Genomic DNA, 23,671 nt, shown 5'->3' with positions numbered 1-23,671 from the left:
AACTGTTTTTTTTTTTATTCACGACAAATAAGACTTTCTCTAAAAGAAATAGTATTATCAGACATGCTGTGAAAATTTTCTTGCTCTGTTAAACATTATTTGGGAAATATTGAAAAAATATTTAATATTATTTTAAACACATCTATAGTTATGTGGTGGCACAGAGTTTGACCTCTTTCTTTACTTCACACAGAAACAGCAACGTGTGCGGCATGACATCACTTTGTTGCAGAGACGCTATCAGTTAAATTCCAGCAAGGTAAAACACGGAAGCAGCTTGAAGTGGAATGCACGAGTATGTCTGGGGTCTGGAGGTATTATAAAGTTGATGACGACAACATTGCCATAGCAAACTGTGAGATGTGTAAACTTGGGATAGCCTGCCGGGTATTTTAAGTTGAGGTGCTATTAGTTTTTATATTAGATTTCTTTATATATTTACTGTTGCACTAAAGTCCAAAAGTAAAAATTTTATTTTATTTATTACTTGTGTTCAAGCTACCTCACAAAAGCGCTGTTTGTTAAAAGAGTTGTTAATTGTTAATACAAGTTGAATTAAATAAAAAATAAGGAACATCTTGGATCTGTTTCTTTGCTCTACTTTATCCTTTTTTTAAGTATTACAGAAGTATCGGATCAGGTTTTGTTATTGGTAGATACTCAAAATCAAATGACACAGGCTCTAGGGCAAAAAAACCTGATTGGGACATCCCTATTAGGCAGAAATGAAACCAACCGAGGGGTATTTAATAATGTCTTGAGTTCTTCATTTAACAACAGGCAGTCAAGGCTGTCTACTTCTCATATGTTTTATTTGTCTGATTGGGGTTAGGCTAACCTAAACTATTACACAACTGACTAATACAACATATTTCAAGGTAAAATTCTGAATCTGTGGTGCTATCGAAGCATTGATCCATTTCTTTAAGCATCCTGACACAGCAACACTGAATTTGGGCTACGAATGTGCAAAACCTCATGTTTTTTTTAAATCTATTAGTTGTTCATGCAGGAAACCCACCGACTAGTCAATTTTAAAAATATGGATTTTGCACAGCTATATGCCAAAGCACCTTTGCATTCACACATTTTGAATCTGTCCATGCATCTGTGAAAGTGTTTCAACATCCCAAAAATTACACCCTTCACCTATAAAACAAACTTTAATGTAAGATGCAACTGATCCAAGTAGCTGCAGGAATGTTCAAAGTCTGACCTGCAGCAGAAACATGATGGGGTACATGGGTGATCATCCACCTCCAGCAGCGTGCTAGAGCTGCTGTGAAAGAGAGATGAGCATGTGGGTGAGTGGACTGTGTAGCGGTCAGTGATACAGATGGAGAGAGCAGTGTGTGTCCTGGCAGAAGACATATGAATATATGAGCACTTCAACCTACATGTCACAAGTGCATGTGCGCGTGAAACTACGGACACTTCAGCATCCTAGAGATATTTTATAACAACATTAAAACAGCATGATTGTAAGTTTCGTATTTGTCTATCAAGGTCACACAAAAAATTCAGCAGCCTTATATATTTCACTGTTGGAAATGTGAATTTAATTGTGGCTAAAATAGTTGTGATAATGGTTTTGTAACTGAAGGAGACTTTCACATAGGAGCGAATGCAAATGCAGATTTATTTAACAGAATGGTCAGGCAGGCAACGGTCAACACAGGAGCAATCAGGTTCATACATATAATCCAGAAGTCATCGTCGATGAACAGGCAAATGGTCAAAACCAGAGAAAGGTAAGAAAAACAAAAACAAGGCTATAGGAACAGATTACATAAAACACGACAAGAATCAATGAACATGGCTAGACAAGAATGAAACACTTTGTAAAGTTACAAGTTCATTTGACTAACAAAACAAAGAAAATAACACTGAGCCATGTGTGTGAGCAAATGTGGTGTATAAATAGTCTGAGTCCCTGAGCAGCTTCAGCTGTTAGTATTTGCAATCAGACAGGATCAAAAACCGGTGTGTGTGTGTGTGTGTGTGTGTGTGTGTGTGTGTGTGTGTGTGCGCGGTGCATGCTGTGATTTATAGTCTATTTGGTGGCAGAGCTGTAGTTCCCCAGCGATCTGCAGTAGCTAGATCACTGGTGACTGTAACAGATTTTTTTCCATAATCAAAAAGCTCTTCTATACAGTTTTTATTTTAATTTTAGTTATTTTATCCTAATTCAAATCTTAAACTACATGTATTTTGTTGGCAACAAGCTTAAATAGAGGTTTTATAGTTTTATTATTATTATTATTTCTTAAGCAAAAATGGCAAAAAAAATACAAATTTTACACAATAATATTTGTAAAAATGACTACATAAACACTTTTTTGTGATAAGAAATAATGGGCTTTTCAATATGTTGTTTAAGAATAGCAACTATTCAACAATAGTCACTGAAGAAGAAGCGAAATTGTACTGTTACTTTAAGCCATATTTTTATTTTAAATACATCTAATAAAATAACAAAGATATGTAGTTTAATTGAAGTTTACTCACTTTTTTTTCATTCTCTCACTTTCTTTACATTTGTCATTCAGTCCCCGGAGGAGTAAATGTCTGTCCCTAAAGAAAAAGCTTTTTTTGCTGGCATTGCAGTGGCTCGTTTGTTTTGAATTGAAGCTTTTGAATTAATAATTTAAGAGCAATGACTCTCATACATGAATCATTGTCAGGTTAGCATGCATGAGCTATATGTGAGTGCTTGCGAAACTCAATTTAACATCAAATAACCGTCAGCAAAATGAGATCATACAGCGTGGGGGCAGAGGGGTGCCCTCCAAAACCTGATCTCAAAATATCAGCTCTTTCTATGTTTATTTTCCCTCTTCACAGTTTACCTATCTGCAATCTGAACCATAGATTGTTATAATCTTAAAACATGCCAGTCCCCTCCACTAAAACTGGCACCCTTGGTAAAAGAAAATAAAACAAATTAGGCCGTTTCTTTTATTACTGTCATTATTTTTATTGTTTAACCTTTTAACCTGTAGGTCAAACTATTAACAATCTGTTCTCACAAAGAGAACAAATAACTCCAAACACAGTTCAGTTGAAGTATACGCTTTATTTGAAGGTGTTTATTTTAGGGTTGCATGTAATTATCAGTGGTGAAAGGTAACAAATACTCAAATGACTGTAATTGAGTAGTTTTTTTTTTTTTCCTCAGGAAGTAACTTGACTGAGTAGTTTAAAAAAAATCTGTAACTTTACTTTTATTTGAGTACCTTTTTTTATTTTTACTTTTTAAATAGACGGTTTTATTCCTTTATTTTTCTTCAACCTGCAGTCACTACTTTAAAAGCTTTTTTTTTTCTTGGTGATTGGCTAGAATAATCAGTCCCATTTTCTTTTGAAATACATGCACAAATTGCCTGTATTTTGTCAGTGCTGCACAAGCTTAATTTTTGACCCCAACTGCTAGACACTCATAGCTTGTCAAAACTTATAAAACATGTTACCATATTGACTCAGATACATTTTTGCAAATACTTTAACTAACACTTCTTAACATAAAGTCAAAATTCCATGACTTATTTGAGACTTTCAGTTAAATATTATTGACATAATGCTTCATGCAATGGCTATGTACGTATTAATTAATAAGAAAAATGTTTGTTTTTAAACAGCATATAGTAAAATACATGACAATATATGTAATGTATAATACAAAATAAAATGTTATTTAGTTGTTTTCACAACACCTAGATGAAATTATTTGAGAGCATGTGATTAGCCAAGGACAGAAAAGAGATAAAGAGGCTGTGACAACAACTCTACTCTTAAAGGGCCATGAAGGGCTAGTTTAGAAAAAGAGTCAGGAAAGTGGGCGTGTCCGGCTCTGTTTAGGGGGGAGTGTCAGAAGAAGGAAAGTGCATAAAAATAGGAGTTTCGATTTGAGCACACGCTAATTTTCACAAAGGCAAAACAAACACACAGACGCAGAGGAGAAGACAGTGACTGTGTTTACATGGATATCAGTAATCATATTATTTGACAAATTATTAAATAGTGGACTTTAACTGCAGTTGGGCACTTTCATTCAGGAATTTCATTCATGCCCCTCGTGACAAGATATTTGATCAGAGGAATTGCTGGAAGCATGTATTTTTAATGCAATGTTTGATATCGCACGGCGAATAAGAGAAAAAAAAACTTAGCATTTCTCGGAAACTTAGATGTACTCACTTGGGTAGCGTCAGAAAGCTGTGTGTGTTATTCCTGTCACAAAATGCGGCGAAAATCTTACACAACGGAAATAGTTTGATTGCGGTGCTTACATGTTTACACTCGGAGAGTCGCGTTTACAGTGGATCTTTTAGTCTATAATATTGTAGTGATATTAACCAACAGTAAACTATATTAACTTAAAAATCATTTAACTAGGGTCCGTCTTTAAACACTGAAAGAGTACTGCTGGCGATACGAACTAACTTTGTCATCTGAATAAACGAACAAAAACACTGATCCCTTACTTCACAAATCTTTAGAGACAGGACAATCAACACCAACTGGAGCCGCGTCTATCTTAAAAGAGACACCTGCTAGCATTTTGCTTAGACAAGCTTTTCTTTGGGAGTGTTTAGTCCTTTAAAAACACTGTTGTAATTCATTGAGCCACTAAACATTGTTCCTATGACTTTTTTTACAGGAGGAAAAATGCTAATTACTTTCAAAAACTTCACATATAGTCTGTGTTACTAAATGCAAAGCTGTTTATGAAATCCAGGCATAACACTGTATGACAACATTTCGGATGACTGTTCTAGAGCCTACAGCTAATCAATCTTTCAGATTTTGAAGTGCATTCAAGTACTAAAGAAAAATATAAATGATAAATTGTCTTAAATAAAAATAAAACAAATCCATTTATACAGATGGTATATAAGAATATAATTTCACACAACTAGGAAATTGAGGCCATGTGAATGGTTTGTGAGCACAATTAAGTGCACACAGCATACTATATTATCTGATAATGGTAAGAAATAATTCCAAAAAGCAACTGACTGTGTAAAGCCACATAAAACAAAACAAAAATACAACGTATATGCGGAGTTCAGAGGCTAATCAGCTGAAATGAAATGATGGCAACCAGAGAGACCTAGCTGTCACTTAAGTGGCCACGCCCTTAATTATGCAGACTTAATATAACTTAATATAAACTAAACTGATGAGTTATAAAAAAAAAATTCACCCTCCTCACAGTTGTCATGAAGGGTAATATTAGCTATCTGAACCAAAATCATTCTTCATACCAGGCTGTTAACACCTTTTTTTCTGCTGAAAATTTGCTCTATCATGGAGCCAAGACAAACGGAATTTTATAGCAGTTTCAGTTGCTTCCATATTTGCTTCACGAGGGAGAGCGGGAGATTGCCGCTTGGTCCAAATATAGTTGAGAAGGATGGTTTGAGTGGCCAAAAAATCTAAGAATCACAGGTGGAGAACTGCAAAAATTACTTAGGACTAAGAGTCAAAGTCATAAAAACTACAATCAATGTCACCTACTGTACATTATTATAAATTATTAGAATGGCTTTCAAGAAAAAAAAAGCCTCTACTGTCAACAAGCTCAAGCATCGTCAGTATAATTGGTATTATTTTGAGCTAAAAAACCAATAGGTTGAACAAAACATTTTCTCCCTGGCATTCTTTGCTTATATTAAGCAAGGGTGTCAATAGTAATGGAGACCGCTGTATCCCAAGCAAATAATCAAATCAAGTCATTGAGCAATCATAACCATCTCTCCAATAAAAAGAAAGCAACAGGCAGGGTAGCCCAAATGTGTGCTAAATTATTACATTACATTTGATCAGAGTCTCTGGTGTTTCCCCTCACACCAGAAAAGGTGTGTTTTATGCGGGCGTCTTGCTTTCTTCTCGTTCTGCATGGCTAATGGAAGACACAGATGAGGCTTTGAAAAGGTTTCATGGAAAAGGCTCCCTCCCCTGCTCCCTAGAGAGATAGGACGGCAGAAGAGTCTCTCATCTGCGGTTCCACTTCATTTGAGTCTGTGAATGCAGAGAATGGATACGTAATTGTTCAGAGGCTGCAAAATAATGGAATCACTTTGAAATAAAACACAAAGTTAGACAATGGTAATTCAATTCAACTAGTTTGTATATGTGTGTGTGTGTGTGTACTGGTTTTCTCTGAAATCTTTATTGATTGGATGTTAACTCCTCATCCTGGAAGAGCACAGCTTGGTCGGGATGGGAGTTCACTTGTTGTGGTGCACTGCTGTAATAGTTCAACTCCCTACAGAGTGTTCTGGAACTGTATGATGACTATTAAACATGTTTTAAAGGACTGGAAACTTCATTAAATCATTTGGACCATGCAAAAGTGATGTCTCCAGCAAAAGCCAGGAGGAATTGTGGTTGAAGCCATCTTTTGTTTAGGACAGATGGAGAGAGCTTCGTTCCCATGAATTCATAATAATCTGATGCAACAAATATGTATCCCACTGAGATAAATGGTGTGCGGTGGTTTGTTGGACGCAGACTTGACAAGCTAGGTAGGCTAAGCTGTTTTAATGATTCTAAAATGATTATTTATTTATTTATTTTTCTTTTGGCACTTTCAGTTTAGCTGAATAAATCGGTGTTCAGTTAATATATAAGCAAATATATATTTGTATATCTATAGAGTAGACTAGTTTTCGTAATGTGTCATTGAAGCCTGAATTCTGAGATAAGCAGAATTCTTAAATCTAAATTCTGAAATTTCTAAAATACAAACTGATAATTTGAAAATATAACCTGAGAATTTTTTAAGCAATCCTAATTCAGAAACGTGAACCAAGAAATCTAAGATATAAACACAATTATAATGTATGATCTGGGGATTCCAACATTGAACAGAATTCTGAAATATGAACAGTTCTAAATAGACACTGAGAAATAAAAATGCAAGCAGAATTTTTTTTAAATATAAAAGGCAAGAATTCTCAAAAATAAACAAAGATTCTAAAACATAACCTGGATATTATAAATTCTAAACAGAGTTAAAAATAAACTGACAATTCTTCAAAATTAAATAGAGAGTTCTGAAACTAACTGGAGAAATTATTGTAAAATATAAACTGAAAAGTATGAATTACAAACAGAAAAAAATAAATCTAAATTCCAGTTAACCATGAGCTTAAAAAACATCCACAATAGAATGGCAAACCTGTGAATCACCAACGTAATGAATGCTGGGAAGAAGATCTCTACTGTACACACCTCTTTTCTTCTTTTGTTTAATAGCAAGTTACTCAATTACTGCATATCATCATATAAGGCTGTGCATACATTTCATAATTGTACAGTTAAATGTTTAGCCTTTATTTACTTACGTAAACAAGAATCATATATTGCGGCACGGTGGCTCAGTGGTGAGCACTGTCGCCTCACAGAAATAAGGTGGCTGGTTCAAGTACCAGCTAGCCTAATATAGTCTAAGGTGGACATATAGCGTTTTGCAAAAAAAAAAAAAAAAAGTAATAATAATAATAAAAAGTTATGTTATGCTATGTTGTGTACATTCTGGCCAAATCTAACTCAGAATCTTATTATTATTAATCAATCTTTTTATATATTATTACATATATTTATGATGTATAGTTTTTTTAACCAATTTTAGATGTTTGACAATGTTAAGATTAATACGTTGCATTTTGGCTTGGTTTTTGACTTATTTATGAACTATTTATGGACATAAAATTAAATAAAAAATATCCTGCATTCGAAAATATTGCGTTTCTGGCCTTCACTGAGCTAGAGTAATAGTTTAATGCACGAAAATTGTGAATGAACTTAACTGTTGAGGTCTTAAATAATAATATCAAATAACCAACATTTTTCAAAATGAAAATATCTCGTTTTGCAACAAAACTCTTCATATATACACATACATACACTCAATCCAGATCCATGATAAGAGAGATCAGAATTTGAATATAAATTATTTTTATGATAGTGTTTTTATGCATTAATAAAACTATTTTCTTAACAATATATTACTGTTTCACTTCCATGCATAAGAAGCCTACTATTATATACTGTGTCGAATGGCTGTCAATATTAGAAAATATTACACCACTGAATAAGACTAATCAGAATTGAGATTTTCATAGCCTGCATTAAACTCTACATAGGTCATTGCACTTTACCTTTACCTAAACATGACATGATGTCAATACAAACATGTGACTTGATTTGCAGATGCAAAGTCTGTATATTTTTAAACACATGCTTAATTAACAATGGCATCTCTGTAAGCGATTAGCATTTTAGCAGCAATGGGAAGACTTAAAAGCCCAATGAAGTGCTTGAGCAGAGTGTCAGCTTGTTAATTGCGGGTGCTGTGTGTAATTTGTTGCTGGAAGGTGTGTTTCTCTCACCGCCAGCAGGCATGTTAATAATTCAGTTCCTGCAGATTAAGAGATAGACGTTTCATCTCAGAGGAATGGATGAATGGAAAGCTCTTTTATGGTGCCGGAATGCCTTTTGACGGGATTGCTTTCATTGTTTACAATGTAACAAATGACAAGTTTCTTTTTATTATATTAAAAAAACTTTTACTGTAAGATATATTTTTGGAAATATGATGTGACAATGTATTCTGTCAGACCTGTTGATTGCTAAGACCCATTTAATAATATATATAACAGTACATGTTTATTATTAAAACATACTAAATAATGTTTTTAATTATTTTAAATTATTCTAAATCTGATGGCATCCTAATTAAACTGTACATTTTAAAATTTAAACTATTAGGCATTTAAATAAAAAGCATCTCAATAGCCCTTCTATGAAATTTGTATTATTTTTTTAATATTTCCTATAAGTGTTGTTTAACTTTAAGGTAATGCTATGTCAAACATCATTTGGGAAATGTTAAAATAATATTAATAGCCGCATTTCCACTGTCAGGCCAGTGCGAATCAGGGCTTTTATCGGGATGTCATGGAGGTTGAGCAGTGAGGCTGAAATACTGTCAGGTTTCCACTGTCAGGCCAATAACTTGCAGCGCATCACACAAACCCCGCCCCCAGAACACCCCACAAATCAAACATCACACAACCAGTCCAATTTAGCGGGAATCAGGCAGAAAAAGCACACCATCACATCATCACGAAGCGATTAAAATGGAGACAACAGAAACAAGCAAATTACACATTACTCTACAGCAGTGGTCACCAAACTTATTCCTGGAGGGCCGGTGTCCTGCGGATTTTTGTTCTAACCCTAATCTAATACACCCTACAAGCTAATCAAGGTCTTACTTGGTATACTTGAAACATCCAGGCAGATGCGTTAAGGCAAGTTGGAGCTAAACCCTGCAGGAACACCGGCCCTCCAGGACCGAGATTGGTGACCCCTGCTCTACAGCATTGTATGTGTATACACATAGGCCTTTGTATTTTCATTCATTTTACTCATTTACTCACCGACCGACTGTTAGTCTCGCCGTTAGCTGTTAGTACATCAAGTGGTCTCGCCACTAACAGAGGGATGACCCAGCGTACGGTCCAAAATATAAAAATAACAGAATTTATCTGTTAATAAACATTGTTATAACATCCTTGTTTCGGTAGACATTGTCAAACATTCAGCCTAAATGCTCTGGAGAGACCTACAAGAATAATTTAAGGATGTTGCTATTTGGTTATCTTAAGTAAAGGAAATCGTTTTCAGGACATAATAGTGTATCAGGACATAAGAGTAGGTAATAAATTATAGGCCAGCCTATATTGTTGCGCTCGTGTACATCAGCTTACCAAAATCTGATTCAGTCTTAAGAAAAAGAAATGTAGCTGGTCATATATTTGATAAAAAGTAGTATTAAATATTTCGGAACAGCCAATCTAAACTGATTCTCCTCAAAGCATAATTACTATTTAAAATATGAAATATCCTTCTGATAAAGCTCTACATTTAAAATATCAATTAATTTTTTTTAACACGTTATATAAAAACATAAACACTTGTTTGAGGAAATGGAACACTTTTTTGTGCAGTTTTTCCCAATCTGTTTGTAAAGCAGTGCAGGACTGGATGACAGAAAGAAATTGAAAGGTAGTTTCTGATGGTTTTGCTCACACAAAAATGCTCTGTTTGCTCGATTTGATTAAGACCATCATCCAAATCCTTTAGAAATAATATTTCAAAACTCCTCCATTGTTTATTATTTTTAGAAAATCTCTAAAATCTTTTTTTCAAATTTGTAAATTTAAAAAATGTAAGTTAAAATAGTTCAAAATGGTTTAATTTATTTCTAAATTGCTATAGCTTTTGTTTGTTCTATAATGGTTTAATTAATTAGTTTTTATTATATCCAATATTTGTAATTCTTTAAATGATTTCAGTAGCCTATAACTTTTTTTAACTAGATCTGACACCACAAAAGCGGACACGTCATTTGTAAGTTTTTATGTCTTTCTGATGTAATCATATTATGTATTATCTCTAAAATAAATAAATAAAGAAAACCAGCCGCTCATAATATCGACAGAGCTGTGAATTGAGTGCTCTTGCGCCCAGTCTCTCACACACACATGCTTCATGCACAAACACCTTTTAAACTTGGCAAAAACTCTGGACAACTGAAAGGTATTGGCAGCTATGTCTTTAATATAGTGTAAAGATTATTATGTGTTATTGAAACATTCAAATTTAAAAGGGAAACATAAGAGTGACCTAAGCAAAAGAACCCTAAGGTGTTTTAAGGAATATCTTATGTTTATATCAATGTTTTTTCTTTCCCTTATTTATTTATTTTTTGGCACTTGTGTAAATGTAGATTTTGGTTGTACGATTATAGTCTGAAGAATAATCATGTTTTCATGGTTATCACGTCTAATGTAAATTTAAGCTTTATATTAGGTAAGTATTTAAATGAACTGTTGTTATTATCTGCGTTCATACATACATAATCATTTTAATAATTTGTAATAATTCGTCTAAGATATATTTTGTTTACATTGCACTGAAAGCCGCGCACAATTCTCATAGCTACGGCATGAAATGGTTTCTACTCTGTGCTTCTGAAAGGTGAGCGCATCGCTCCGCTTGCACACACATATTGGCATATATTCTTAAATTGGGAAATAAGGAACTTGCGCATGGAAAACACGTGATATGTGAATGCCCACTGCTATAGTTAATCCAGTGTGCGTGCATATTAGTCTTGGTGTATAAACTTGAAACTTCAAAATAGGCCACAGGTGGCAAAACATTATTTAGTTGCAGCAGTTTTGAAAAATAGGACATGATGTCAAAAGATGTGACCATTAAATAGGCGTATTCAAATATGCATGATTTACTTATCAGTATTCATTTAACGTGTTGTTTGCAAGATATCACAAGAAGGTGTTTCAGCAATAACACAACATACCTACTAAAGCACCTGTTTAGGCTCTAATAAAAGGCAATTCATTTTATGAACAGTTACCATGTTTTGTATACAGAAACTTAATGGGGCTGTTATGCTTTTTTAAAATATAAGCCTATTTCTTAAACATGATTCAATGCCCAATCCGATGAATCACAAGTGTAAAAATATCCTAAAACAAACGCATATGGCATACAACAAAGCTGTCATTGAAGTCTGTCACACTTATTGCTTGATAGACCATCAACTGCACTGAGAGCACATATAAAACAATAAACTGTAGCATTGATGCGAGAGATCAACGGGTGAAGAAAAAAAAAACAGAGTTAGACGCAGGGCACATTTATAAAATGCTGTAAAAGCAGCACCAGTCTAGCAGCTTTTTCACACCATGAACAACTGATGAGTTCCGACAGTCTGTTCGTTTACTTCCTTTCTGTGAAATTGATTCAAATATATTCCGAACTGCAACGGCATTCTTGCACCTCAGTTGAATCACAGAGTTTGCTTAATTAATGCAAATTTGCCGCATCTGAGAAAGTGCTGGAAGAGAGTTGAGGAAGTCAAGTAAACTGTGATGGCATCCACCAGCAGCTTAAGGATATACGTGTAGCTTGCGAAATGAGCTGTAAAGATAACAACTCCACAAAACTGTTTCTGAGTATTTAAAATTTAACAAATTCCATCTGTGAATACTGCATGGGATCTCATTAGAGAGTAAGCATTTAATGTGGAAACTAGTTTAGCTCCTACTTGATGGCTAAACACGTACATTAGCAATACAATTGCTTGCTACTTTCTACTTTGTTAGACCAATTGTTACAATAACTGTTACGTTTATCTGCTTCAGGGTATTAATTTAACATCATCATTAGAGATCCCTTTCAAGAACTGGAAACTCTTTTAAGAAAAACAGTTAACGCAACTTCAACAAATGCATTCAAATCACAAGGCATTGTTTCCTAAGTTTAAAGCCTAACAATGATAGAAACAACTCATTGTAAGTTGTCAAAACAAGATTTTGTTCACATTTTTTTACTTTAATATCTTGATGCTAATATTTCAGATTTGACACGGTTGAGATGAGATTTACAACAGAAAATGGTTTTATATTTAAATGGTAAAATTTAATAAAAATATCAAAATGAAATATAAGCTTTTATTTTTACTAAAGTCACAATGAAATCAAATGTTACTGTAATATTGTTGTCTATTAAGTATAGTATGAGTAGTCTTTAAATTGTCTAATACACAATAATACTATCCAGTCATTTCACTGGAAACAACAACATATGACAATTTTAAGATGATCGAACCTGGTATTTTCTAATCAACAAAATCAAAAAAATAATCCATTATTTGAACCACTTCAGTCTGATTGACCATTTGAATCTGAAAGTAACTTCATTAAAAAGCTGAAAATTGTCAAACATATACAGCATTGACTCATAATTAATGTTCGATCTATCTTTTTTCAACATGCTAGTGAACCAGTTTTCTGTGAATGTGACTTCCAATTTATTTAGCAAATAATAAAAATATAACAAAGTGGGTTTGCACTTCGAACTGGCATGTTTATAATTAAGACAATTAAAAATATGTGGCAAAAAACACCAGTTTACCATCAAGCAGCATGAAGGGCTGTTCTGCACAGCTTAAAATATCTTACAGTGAATGATACTGGAAGCCAAAAACATTGGATTCAGAGGAGCAATCTTTTCTGGGGTCTTGGTTCACTTGTTTGGTGTGCACCAGGGTTCAGACAACAGCATCCACACTTAAAATCAACTGCACCTAAAACCCCAAAGTGTTAGAGTTATTTTTAATCAAGCCAAACCACCAGCACACACACACACACACACACACACACACACCGTAATTCTACTGAACTTTAATACACTGCAAATTAATTGTATTCAATTATTAAGGTTCTTTAATAAAAAAAGTGTCTGCTATTGATATAGACTTAAGCGGAAGTTTTTTATGCTGAAGTTTTTGAATGTGAAAGTGTAATAAATGTCTACTGCAAACAGAAGGTAAAATAGAAACAAAACATTAGGAATGTTAATTATTGATAAAAACGACTGCATAATGATAACATTTCCATTAACCAATATTATCCAATTAGAAGTTGTCCTTTTGCTAACTAATTCAAGAAACCATGGCAACATGTATTATGTTTATTCATATTCCTGTCAGTGCATTAGCTATTATTTGTTCACTGAATGAGACATATGCACATTATACAAGCTTTAATGGCAAGGCAAACACCCTAGACTTGGAAACAGCCACTTATGTTTTTTTTTTTTTTTCTGGGAGGTAATAGTGCACCATTTCACAAGAAACTTGTGGATTCAGAAGTTCTGGATGAATTTAATGATATGGATGATCAAGGTTTTAAGTTATGCTGTGCAATATGGCCTTACCACCTGCAGCATTGTGCCCAAGGGAGCCAGTTTCTACAGATGAATGCATAGGCATATGTATATATAATGATCATGAGACTTTTACATGTGCTATTTTAGAAACACAAAAAAAAAAGGTTCCATTGCAATTTTGTAAAATCAAATCAAATTATCGCAAAAGCCATCTCACCTTACATGTGGTACAGGTGAATTATGTATGCTAAAATTGACCTGTTTCAACAGGTGGTCTGACATTGCACAGATGTTATTGACATAACTTATTATTTGCATACGTCATTTTTAATAGCAATAACAGTCTTTTTTTGAGCTGCAATAGTTTAATCTCAGTGAATACATGCTCTTTTGCAATGGTGAATGTAGTGCCAGTCACACGACTGACAGCAATGTGACAATTAAATGAAAGAATAAATAACGTTAGAATATATCATCATGATTAAAATGTGTAAATGTGGCAAACGCTGTTACCTGCAAACTCCGTCCGTGAACGGCTTTACTCATTTTTATAGCAGACTTTAACCCAATGGTCTTTTATCCACTCTTTGAAATGTGTAAATGGTGGATTAACAGTCATCACATGATCACTATTGCAGCCTTTGTTTACTGCAGCAAGTTGGCATGTGAACTATTTTAAACCATTCCTGAGCTAGGCGTTTTTTGCTGTAATGATGCATTCTGCATGAATGCGTCCTAAATTCGTGCATGCAATTTACATTTTGCTGTGAAAACTAGTCACAGCAACAATGTATGCACTCTCACAAATGCTTCCAAATATATTTTGATGTCGCATAGATAAAATTTCGGGGGCATATGCAACCAAAACTCAACTGTTTAACTCAAGGGGAATTGTAAAATAACCATATTACCAAAAAAGTTGAGTGTTCCTTTTAACAATTTGAAGGACTGAAAAATAGCTACAATCCAGTAAATAATGGAGAGACAAAAATAAAGTTCTGCCTAAATAAAGTCATTCCAATATAGGAGACACAATACAAGCACTACTGCAACTTCCATTTAACAATAACAAGGCAGTATACGTACATCTGCCACTAACTCCTCCATAAAGCCATGTAAAGTACACGTCCATTTAAATACACTCTAGGCAAATAAAATCCGAACTGCACATACAAGGCAGCATTGAGTATGAGATCCATAGTATAGAAAGCTTGATGTCTTCACGCATATAGAATATGTAGAAAAATAGCCTGCTGTAATGTCATGTTTTGCCAGTAAGCTATACGGTCTCAGAGAAGCAGTATACACTTGGATTTAAGTATTTAATCTATCTTGTGCATAGTGGGCGTATTTGCTCCCAGACTTAGCTCCTGACCTTTTATAAGGTCTGCAATACTTTTAGCTGACAGGAAATGAAGTCTCAATAAACACTTATAACACACAATAAAAAGCTGCCTTTCTCTACGGTACAAAAAAGCCATAATGGTATTGCCAATAAAATACTTAATTTAGACATTAAAATAAATTAAATTAAATTAAAATTTCACCCACTGTGTCACAGTGGCGCAGTGGGTAGCACAATTGTCTCACTGCAAAAAGATCGCTGGTTCTAGCCTGGGTCAGTTGTCATTTCTGTGTGCTGTTTGCAAGTTTTCCCCATGTTCGCATGTTCCCCCACAAGCCCAAAGACATGCGGTATAGGTGAATTGGGTAAGCTAAATTGTCCGTAGTCTATGTGTGTGAATGAGTGTGTAAGGATGTTTCCCAGTGATGGGTATAGGTTGCAGCTGGAAGGGCATCGCTTTGCAAAACATATGCTGGATAAGTTGCCGGTTGATTCCGCTGTGACAACCCCAGAATAATAAAGGGACTAAGCCAAAAAGAAAATTAATTAATTAATTTAAATTAAATTAAAAATTAAATAGGATAAAAAAGTAACATATTTTCTAAAATAAAAATAATATTTAAAAAAAATTGTAATAAAAAAATAAGAAAATAGTAACATAAATAAATAAAAATATAATCAAAGCAAAACAAACTATTTTCCTTACTGCAGTGTTTTTCAGGGAAATCTAGTACACAGTTCACTTGTTTCTAGTCACCCCTCCATTAAGCTGCAGTAGCAGCAAGTCTTTTAAGATAGAAAGAAAAATAACACATTTCAGCTTTAAAGCGTGACACAATAACAGTTATTTCCTTAGATGCCACGAATGAGTGCAGAGTGCCCTGGAAATACTGTTTCTGCTTAGAAAAAAAAAATGGTAAACAAGCCCTAAACACTCATCATTATCTCAGGTTTACAGCATGGCGAAAGGGAAGAGCATTTAGAGCGCAATAGTGAGCCGTCCATCCAAGCGGATAAGAGAGCTTGTACGTAGGTGTACGAGAGAGAGAAACCAATTATGTTCCAACTCTTCACGAGCATTTCAAACATGAGAATCAGACAGCTGTGCAAACTGAACTAAGGCATTCGTCCTTGCGAGTAAGTTTGAGTCCACTACCGCATTTCCTAATGATAGGCTAGTAGTGAAGTCCCTCTTTCTCTTTGCATCAGTAAACTCAGATGTACTCATGCACCTCACCGTCATGTGACATTTGTCAGCCCTCATTCACTCGGATGTCAAGGGTTTGTGTTTAATTGAGCAGTAGTTACAGGTTTACCGTGCTGCTGCGCACGGCTTCATCTACTGGAGTAGGCTGAATATTGTTTGGCACAGCAGAGATAAAGTTTTGTGCAACGGCGCAAACTTGCTGCAGGCATCTTTGCTTCACAGCTGTCATGATGTCAAAACAATGTTTACTGCACAAGAATACTGAATTCCCTCAAGCTCGGCCATGCTCTGAATAATAATCTCTAGTGAACTCTGAAGTGTTAAAAGCAATCCTAAATAGAGATGACATTAGACAGCATGTTAAGAACATCTAAAGTATTGTAAAAATGCATGAATTTATCAGTTATAGGGAACAAACATTCTTAACATCTAAAAAGTGTCATTTCAATGCTCTTATGAAGATTTATCAAGATCAGTTATTTTCTGATCATACTTAGGCAAGAGTTGGAAATTAACACATGTGAAATGAAATGTTGGTTGTCAAACTTGTCAAAATTGACAACAATTGATTGATTGACTGACTGACTGATTGTTTGATTGATTTGGGGAGAATTTCAGTTACTGTTCTAAATTATTTGTGAACCTGGTTAACAAAACAAGTCTTAAAGCCAGGACAAACCAAACCAACACTAAACAATGATCACTAATGAATCCCAACTGTGTTGTCACTTTGCGCTGTTTCGCATTTGGACAAAAAGACATTCGCGTGAACACCAAATGAATACAAGAGCCGCATTCTGCAGCAATGCAAAAGGAAATGTCTTTTGGCACCACAGGGGGCAGTAATCTGGTTTCTCCTTCCAAAAAGGGAAATGAAGCTGGTTTCTCCAGCGCCTAGACTGCAGCTCTGCACAAGACGTTTGGACAGGTGAAATGAGAAATGGTCGTGCCCAACTGAGCCTGGTTTCTTTTAAGGTTTTTTAATTCTTCACCTTTGCATATTAATGTAGTTTTTGTCCTCACCGCTGTCACCACTGGCTTGCATGATTCAGGATCTGTAGAGCTGCGCATGGATGGATTTGCTCTTCAGTGTCTCTCAGTAGTGATTATTAAGCCACACTGAACTGAGCTAAACTGAACACTGAAAACTGAACTGACACTTTTTCAATTTACTATGATCTTCTATGTGAAGCTGCTTTGAAGTACTATACAAATAAAGGCGAATTGAATTGAAAAAAAAAAAAAAGCAAACTTTCAATGCATGCAAAGCATAAACAATGTTGATTTAGTACCATTATCAAAGTAATTGCCAATCAACATGGAGGAATTTGCTTATGCAAATATGTCTGATAATCCATATCCTTTGCGAATATTTGTAATTTGTAATATTTGCGAAATGTAGTGAAATTGTAGCCGACTTCTTTAATGTTTCTTGACCTGAATTGTTTACTTGTCATGTCACTTCACTATACGTCACACTCATGCTCTGATTCATTGCTGAATAACCAGTTAGACTGCTCTTTTAAGCTAATGGTCAGATTTCTACTAATTTGGGCCACCTTGATCCGATGTTAACCCGATGAAAGTGGACATGTGGAACAAACAAAATTATCTAGCCTAACCGATAGACTCTCAAAGCCCAATGGCCAACCTTCGGCTTGGTGCGTCTCAGTTGTACAGATACGTTTGTAGGAATAATCAACAATACATTGCATGAGTCAGAATTAAAACACACATTAACTAAAGATAATCTTCGATGATGACACTTTGTAAAAGTCCTTCCCACACATAGACTTTACTTGGGCAGGTATACCCAGGTATTACCCAGGTATAATAATGGCCACCCAAGTATATTTGGTGACATTTATTTTTGTACTATTATCATGGATTTACACTTTTTTGTTTTCGCCGTTAAAATGTATGCGTTTTTGCATTACAAATTTATTTTTAAGCCTGATTTACTTTTGCTTGGCTTTGCAGTTGATTCTCGACAGCGCGTGCAGAGCCGCAAGAGAAACATTAAATAATTAATTATTTTATCTAATCTGACAAAATTTAATCTTAACTGGCTGCAAAATATATAGTTGAAGTCAGAATTATTAGCCCCCCCTTTTTATTTTGTATATTTTTCCCCCAAATTTCTGTTTAACGGAGAGATTTTTTCAACATATTTAATAACTGATTTATTTTAGCTTTGCTATGATGATAGTAAATAATATTTTACTAGACATTTTTCAAGACACTTCCCTACAACTTAAAGTGACATTAAAAGGCTTAACTTGGGTAATTAGTTTAACTAGGCAGGTTAGGGTAATTAGGTAAGTTTTTGTATAATGATGGTTTGTTTTGTAGACTATCGAAAAAAAATAGCTTAAAGGGGCTAATAATTTTGACCATAAAATGGTTAATAAAAAATTAAAAACTGCTTTTATTTTAGCCAAAATAAAACAAATAAGACTTTCTCCAGAAAAATATATTATCAAACATACTCTGAAAATTTCCTTGCTCTGTTAAACATAATTTGGGAAATAATAAAAAGGAAAAAAAAGGAAAATCAAAGGGGGGTGGCTAATATTCTGATTCAACTGTATATAATACACCGTTATAAATGGTAAATTAACTCATTTGCATTATTTAAATAATCTACATGTTTTTATTCTTAAAATGATACTTTTTAGATATATTGTCTTTTTTGTTCCTTTGTCATTGAATACTCATTTGCTGTATATATTTTTTTAATTAGATGAAGTTGACATATTCCATATTTTATACATATCTAACATAATATGGCAATACTGTACAAAATGTGAACAGCGGATTTTACCAGTCACTGGGTGCACATGGCTCCTTAATAGAATAAAAGTTAAACAAATAGTGGATTTCTTTATTTCAACAGTCTTTTTTTTTACTTTAACCCACTGAAGAAACAGTGTGTAACAGTGTCATATTAAAATAAAATTATTGTTAATAAAAAAAACAACAACAATTTGTCGCATAACCAGGTGCCGTGTGTAAAAGATGTGTTTCAATCAGATTTCCACCGCAGGTATATTTTAAACCTGTGGGACGAACAGAATAGTCTATTACTAATATGCATTGCTGAGAGCTTTAAACAACTTTGAAGGTTTTTTCTCAATATTTAGATGTTTTATTTATAGTTTAAATAGTTGTTTCTTGGTCAAATGTTGTCATCCTAAAATTCATTAATGACAAGTATATTTATTCAGTTTTCAGATTATGTTTAAATCTCAATTTTGGACCTTTAAGGCTGGTTTGCACATCATTATTATTACTGTTATTATTATTAGTTTTATTATTTAATTCAGTCTCATCGCTTCTTTAATGACCTTGTATTTTTTCTGTTGCAAGGACAATAATGAACATCAGTGATCCTATTTAACTCCTGATGGACAATTTTAAGTCTCTTTCCTCGTTTTATTTTGTTTAAAGAAGCTGTTTCTTTTTCAACTGTTGTCCCATGCTGAGTTTAAAGATTTTAAAGGCCATGATATACTTCAAACTATACTTTGAAATCAAAGAGAGAACTTGGGTGACACCCTTTCAAACAAAATCAGGCCAAATATGAAGTTCATTTTAAGAGTTCAAAAACATTCTAAAAGTTACTGGTAAACATCTTCAAACTATCATTGGTTGATGGTGATTGTAGGTATGGCTTTGGAGCTCGAACTTCTTTGAGGAGACATTTTTAGTTGCACTTTTTTTCTGTTCAGTACACTTTAAATAGATGATTTCTTGTAGAAATGTAAATACTAAATCTAACTGAAAGCAACACCGAGGCTGACAATCTGCTTGCTTTAAAGCAATCCACCATATAAGTGGATTGCTAACACTTTACAAATGCTAACATTTTACAAAAGGACAAAGAAGAAAATAAATATATTATAGTTGATTATGTTGGTCCCTTTAAGAAAATTACCCATTTAATTTTTTTACAAACAAGTACAATTCATTAAAATACAGACAATGCAGGTCAAATGTGCACAAGCTGTGTGAATAATAAATAATGAATAGGAGTAAAAAAAAATAACTATACAAAAAAAAGAAACACACTTTCCAGTTCGTGTCTCACACGGACGATTCCTATGTTCAACAAATTATGCTGCAGTAAACAGTTGGGAAAAGCATTCGTATGGTTATGGCATGCAAATAAATTTAACGTAGCTTAGGGAATAAAATAGACAGCAATTTTCTTTGGAAGAGTCTTTGTTGGCTGAAGGTAAGAAAATCTAACGCAATTCATCACTTTCCATCAAAAGTCATATGCAAAGCAATAATATGTTTCATTTTAAATTCACCAAAACTGGCCAAATCGATATACTGTACTGTGGATGACTGCATGATTTACTGCTCACATGATTGATCAAGTGATTCAGCTTTTCGTGTGTACCTCAGTGACATTCCCAGCTTCCTCACGCCTCTGTTTGTTCCCTATACACTTCGTAGTGTCAAGGTTTTCTTCTCTATAAAACATCTGGCATTGCTAGCAACTTTCAAGAGAGGCTGCTTTACATGGTCTCGTGAGGGAGGGCAAGAAAAAACAATGGAGAATCCAGATTGTGAGGTAATAAATCTGTTAAATCTGTTTCATTGTTCTTCCCTGAAGTCCAAGTTGCTATGAATTATGTTGACATAATTACCAACATGCCTCAGAGCAAGTACAAGCTCCTTCAGGAAGCAAGGTTACATCTCATCGCGCAATAACTCGCCAACAACATCCACAAACTGTACTAACACGTGGCCCAAAATTTTACCTCCACATCCATCTCTGGAGGATATTGATAGATAGGTTGCAAATGAAATTGGCTGGAACTAGTGGTTTATGAAACTCAGTACATACTGGAAAGTACATACTGTACATCCATACAACATTAAAGTTAATCATGCAGGTGTTTACTGAAGAGTCAAAACAATAGGAAATCCCATCACTATCTTTGGGAACTAAAATAGCTTCCAGTCAAGATCAAAGGGAAGCAGAAGAACATAAAATTTGCTGATAAAACTTAGATGATTACTATAAACTAATGACCCTTGACCAGTCAAAGGTGAAGCAAATATCAATGCTCAAATTACATCAGATATTAAGGTGAGGGTGGATTAGGGGTTAAGCAAACAATCATTTCTCAAATTAATGTAATAGGTGTAGAAGGAATGGGCAGAAATGGAGAATTTGCAGAGAGACAGTTTGTTATGGGTCACGCCTTGTGGGTTGTTATCAGTCAACAGTGGTGAGAATTTACCAATAGTGGTCTGAGGAGACATATACAGTACACAAACCAGTGACAAGTGGTTTAGCTCCCAAAGCTCATTAATGCACAAAGATTATCCCCATCTTGTCAAGGCCAAAAGAAGGACTACTGCACAACACACAGTAAATTGCATTCTACTACGCATAATGCCGAGTTCAGACTGCATGATTTTGAAAGCAGTGTGAAAACATTTGTGACACGACTACATGACTATCTGGGTTGGTGTTTTGTCGCTGCAACAGGGGCTTTCATATTGCATGACTTTACAATAGAAAGAATCAAACTTCGTCCAAACTACGTCTCACAGCCAAAAACATGAAGTACATATTTTGTTATTAACTACATAACGAGAAAGAAGCCTTTAATGGGGTAGAAAATGTTCATGCTCACCTGGGTTTGAAGGGAGCAATTTCTCCTCAACTTTCTTTTTTAACTTTCTGCATGAAACGTCAAACAGACACAAGTGCTCCTGTCAAACTTCCATTAGTTTTTCCTCCATTTCTTGGGTCCAAATGAACTGAAAATGATCGCTTTTAACTACTCCCTCAACCTCCCGCTGCCCAGCAGGTTCACAGACAGACACAAGTGAATGCTGCTCTTTCATTGGCTGTAGGCGATCGCCGATGTTATTTGCAGTCAAAACTCACTTCACATGACATGATTTAAATCGCCGACAGCTCCAAATATTTAGCATGCCAAATATCTCACAGGCATCTGCGACTCATCTGCAATTCTCTCAGATCGCGTCTTTGACAGATCATACAGTGTGATTGTCACTCACGTGCATGAGTACCGATTGGCCTGTGATTTCAGGCATTTGTCTTCGATCTCTCAAAACCTGTCGGCTGTCGGCTAGTCGGGGCTAGAATCATGCAGTCTGAACTCAGCATAAGTTTGCATAACTATAGACAATTCAGAGTGCTTTGATAACCCAAGTACATGGTCAAAAATCCGAACTGGACCTTAAAGCCATAAAAAAAGTTTGGACAGTCGTTTATGTACCATTTGCCCATGTTTTATGTTTATTGTGAAAAACACTAAAGGGCCAGTATAAAACCCAGTATAACACTCTTAACCCACAGAGACCAGCCAATATATTTTTAAGTACTTAGACACTAACACTTGGGACTCTTATTTAATAATGGGACATGCTTTATAGAAGAGTAAGCAATTTGGAATTTTAAAAAATAATCACATTAAATAGCATCCTGAATGGGGGTGTAACTTTCTCCCCGTTACTGGCTCAGAGAATTAGAAGGCCTATGTCTAGGGAAATGGGGAAATTTATAGTACAATTAAAATAAAATTAAGGTCCATTCCAATAACTTTTAAATTATTAATGTGTGTTTATCAGTTAGTGATGACAAATATTTCAGATATTTGTAATATTATTCGGAGTAGAAGTTATTTACGTTATTCTATAAGATAAAATAATTCAAATCTTACAATTAACGTTACAGAAATTTCTTTACACATATGCATAATTATCAATAAACTTGTTACATTTATTAAGTGTTATGGTAAGGTGTTATTTTTTCTCTTTGTTTAAATCACTTTAAACCACCCAATTAACTTTCAGTGACAGCAAAACTCAATTAAATGGATATACACAGTAAACAAACATTTACAGCAAAATTATATTAATCAATACATAAATAAAGTTATACCCAGCTGGGATTTCGGTCTTTCGTTGGCGCGAGAAAAAAAAAACAATTATAAGTACTCACAAAATCCGATGAAATGGCGAAGTCTACAAACGTTCGTCCGCGCTCACGAAGATGAGTTGTATAACCGCCTTCACGAATCCTCCGTTCACGATGCAAACAGGCACGATCAGCAAAGCCTCGGTCTCTCTCTAGTCAATCTTCCCGTCCGCGGCAGGTCCAACAACTTTCACTCCCTCGCACTGAACGTTTAACAGCACAAAATGTCCATCGATCGACAGATGTGATAATGTGTATGTTAGGTCTTTGTAAAACCAGAAACTTCAACAAAAATTTGTTTTTAAACTTTAAAATACAAAACTCAAAACAGTGTCACACTCTCTACTCTCCATTCACTGTCTTCCGTCTACAAGCC

At 34.6% G+C, this 23,671-nt stretch overlaps 2 long non-coding RNA genes across 2 annotated transcripts; both read right to left on the bottom strand.

The window, feature by feature from the left end:
- Window positions 1-5,230: 5,230 nt before the first annotated feature.
- Window positions 5,231-23,666, bottom strand: LOC147832210 (uncharacterized). The gene is made up of 2 exons (XR_015518407.1): window positions 23,320-23,666; window positions 5,231-6,024 (listed from the first exon to the last, which is right to left on the bottom strand). It is a non-coding gene; the product is annotated as an uncharacterized LOC147832210 (long non-coding RNA).
- LOC147839181 (uncharacterized) lies at window positions 8,026-13,690 on the bottom strand. Its single transcript, XR_015519243.1, has 3 exons — window positions 10,859-13,690; window positions 9,441-10,518; window positions 8,026-8,927 (listed from the first exon to the last, which is right to left on the bottom strand). It is a non-coding gene; the product is annotated as an uncharacterized LOC147839181 (long non-coding RNA).
- Window positions 23,667-23,671: the final 5 nt, after the last annotated feature.

Source organism: Danio rerio, chromosome 20 (assembly GCF_052040795.2).
Source record: "Danio rerio strain M-AB ecotype USA chromosome 20, GRCz13ab, whole genome shotgun sequence".
Taxonomy (NCBI): Eukaryota; Metazoa; Chordata; class Actinopteri; order Cypriniformes; family Danionidae; genus Danio; species Danio rerio.
This window is presented reverse-complemented; position numbering and strand designations above follow the sequence as displayed.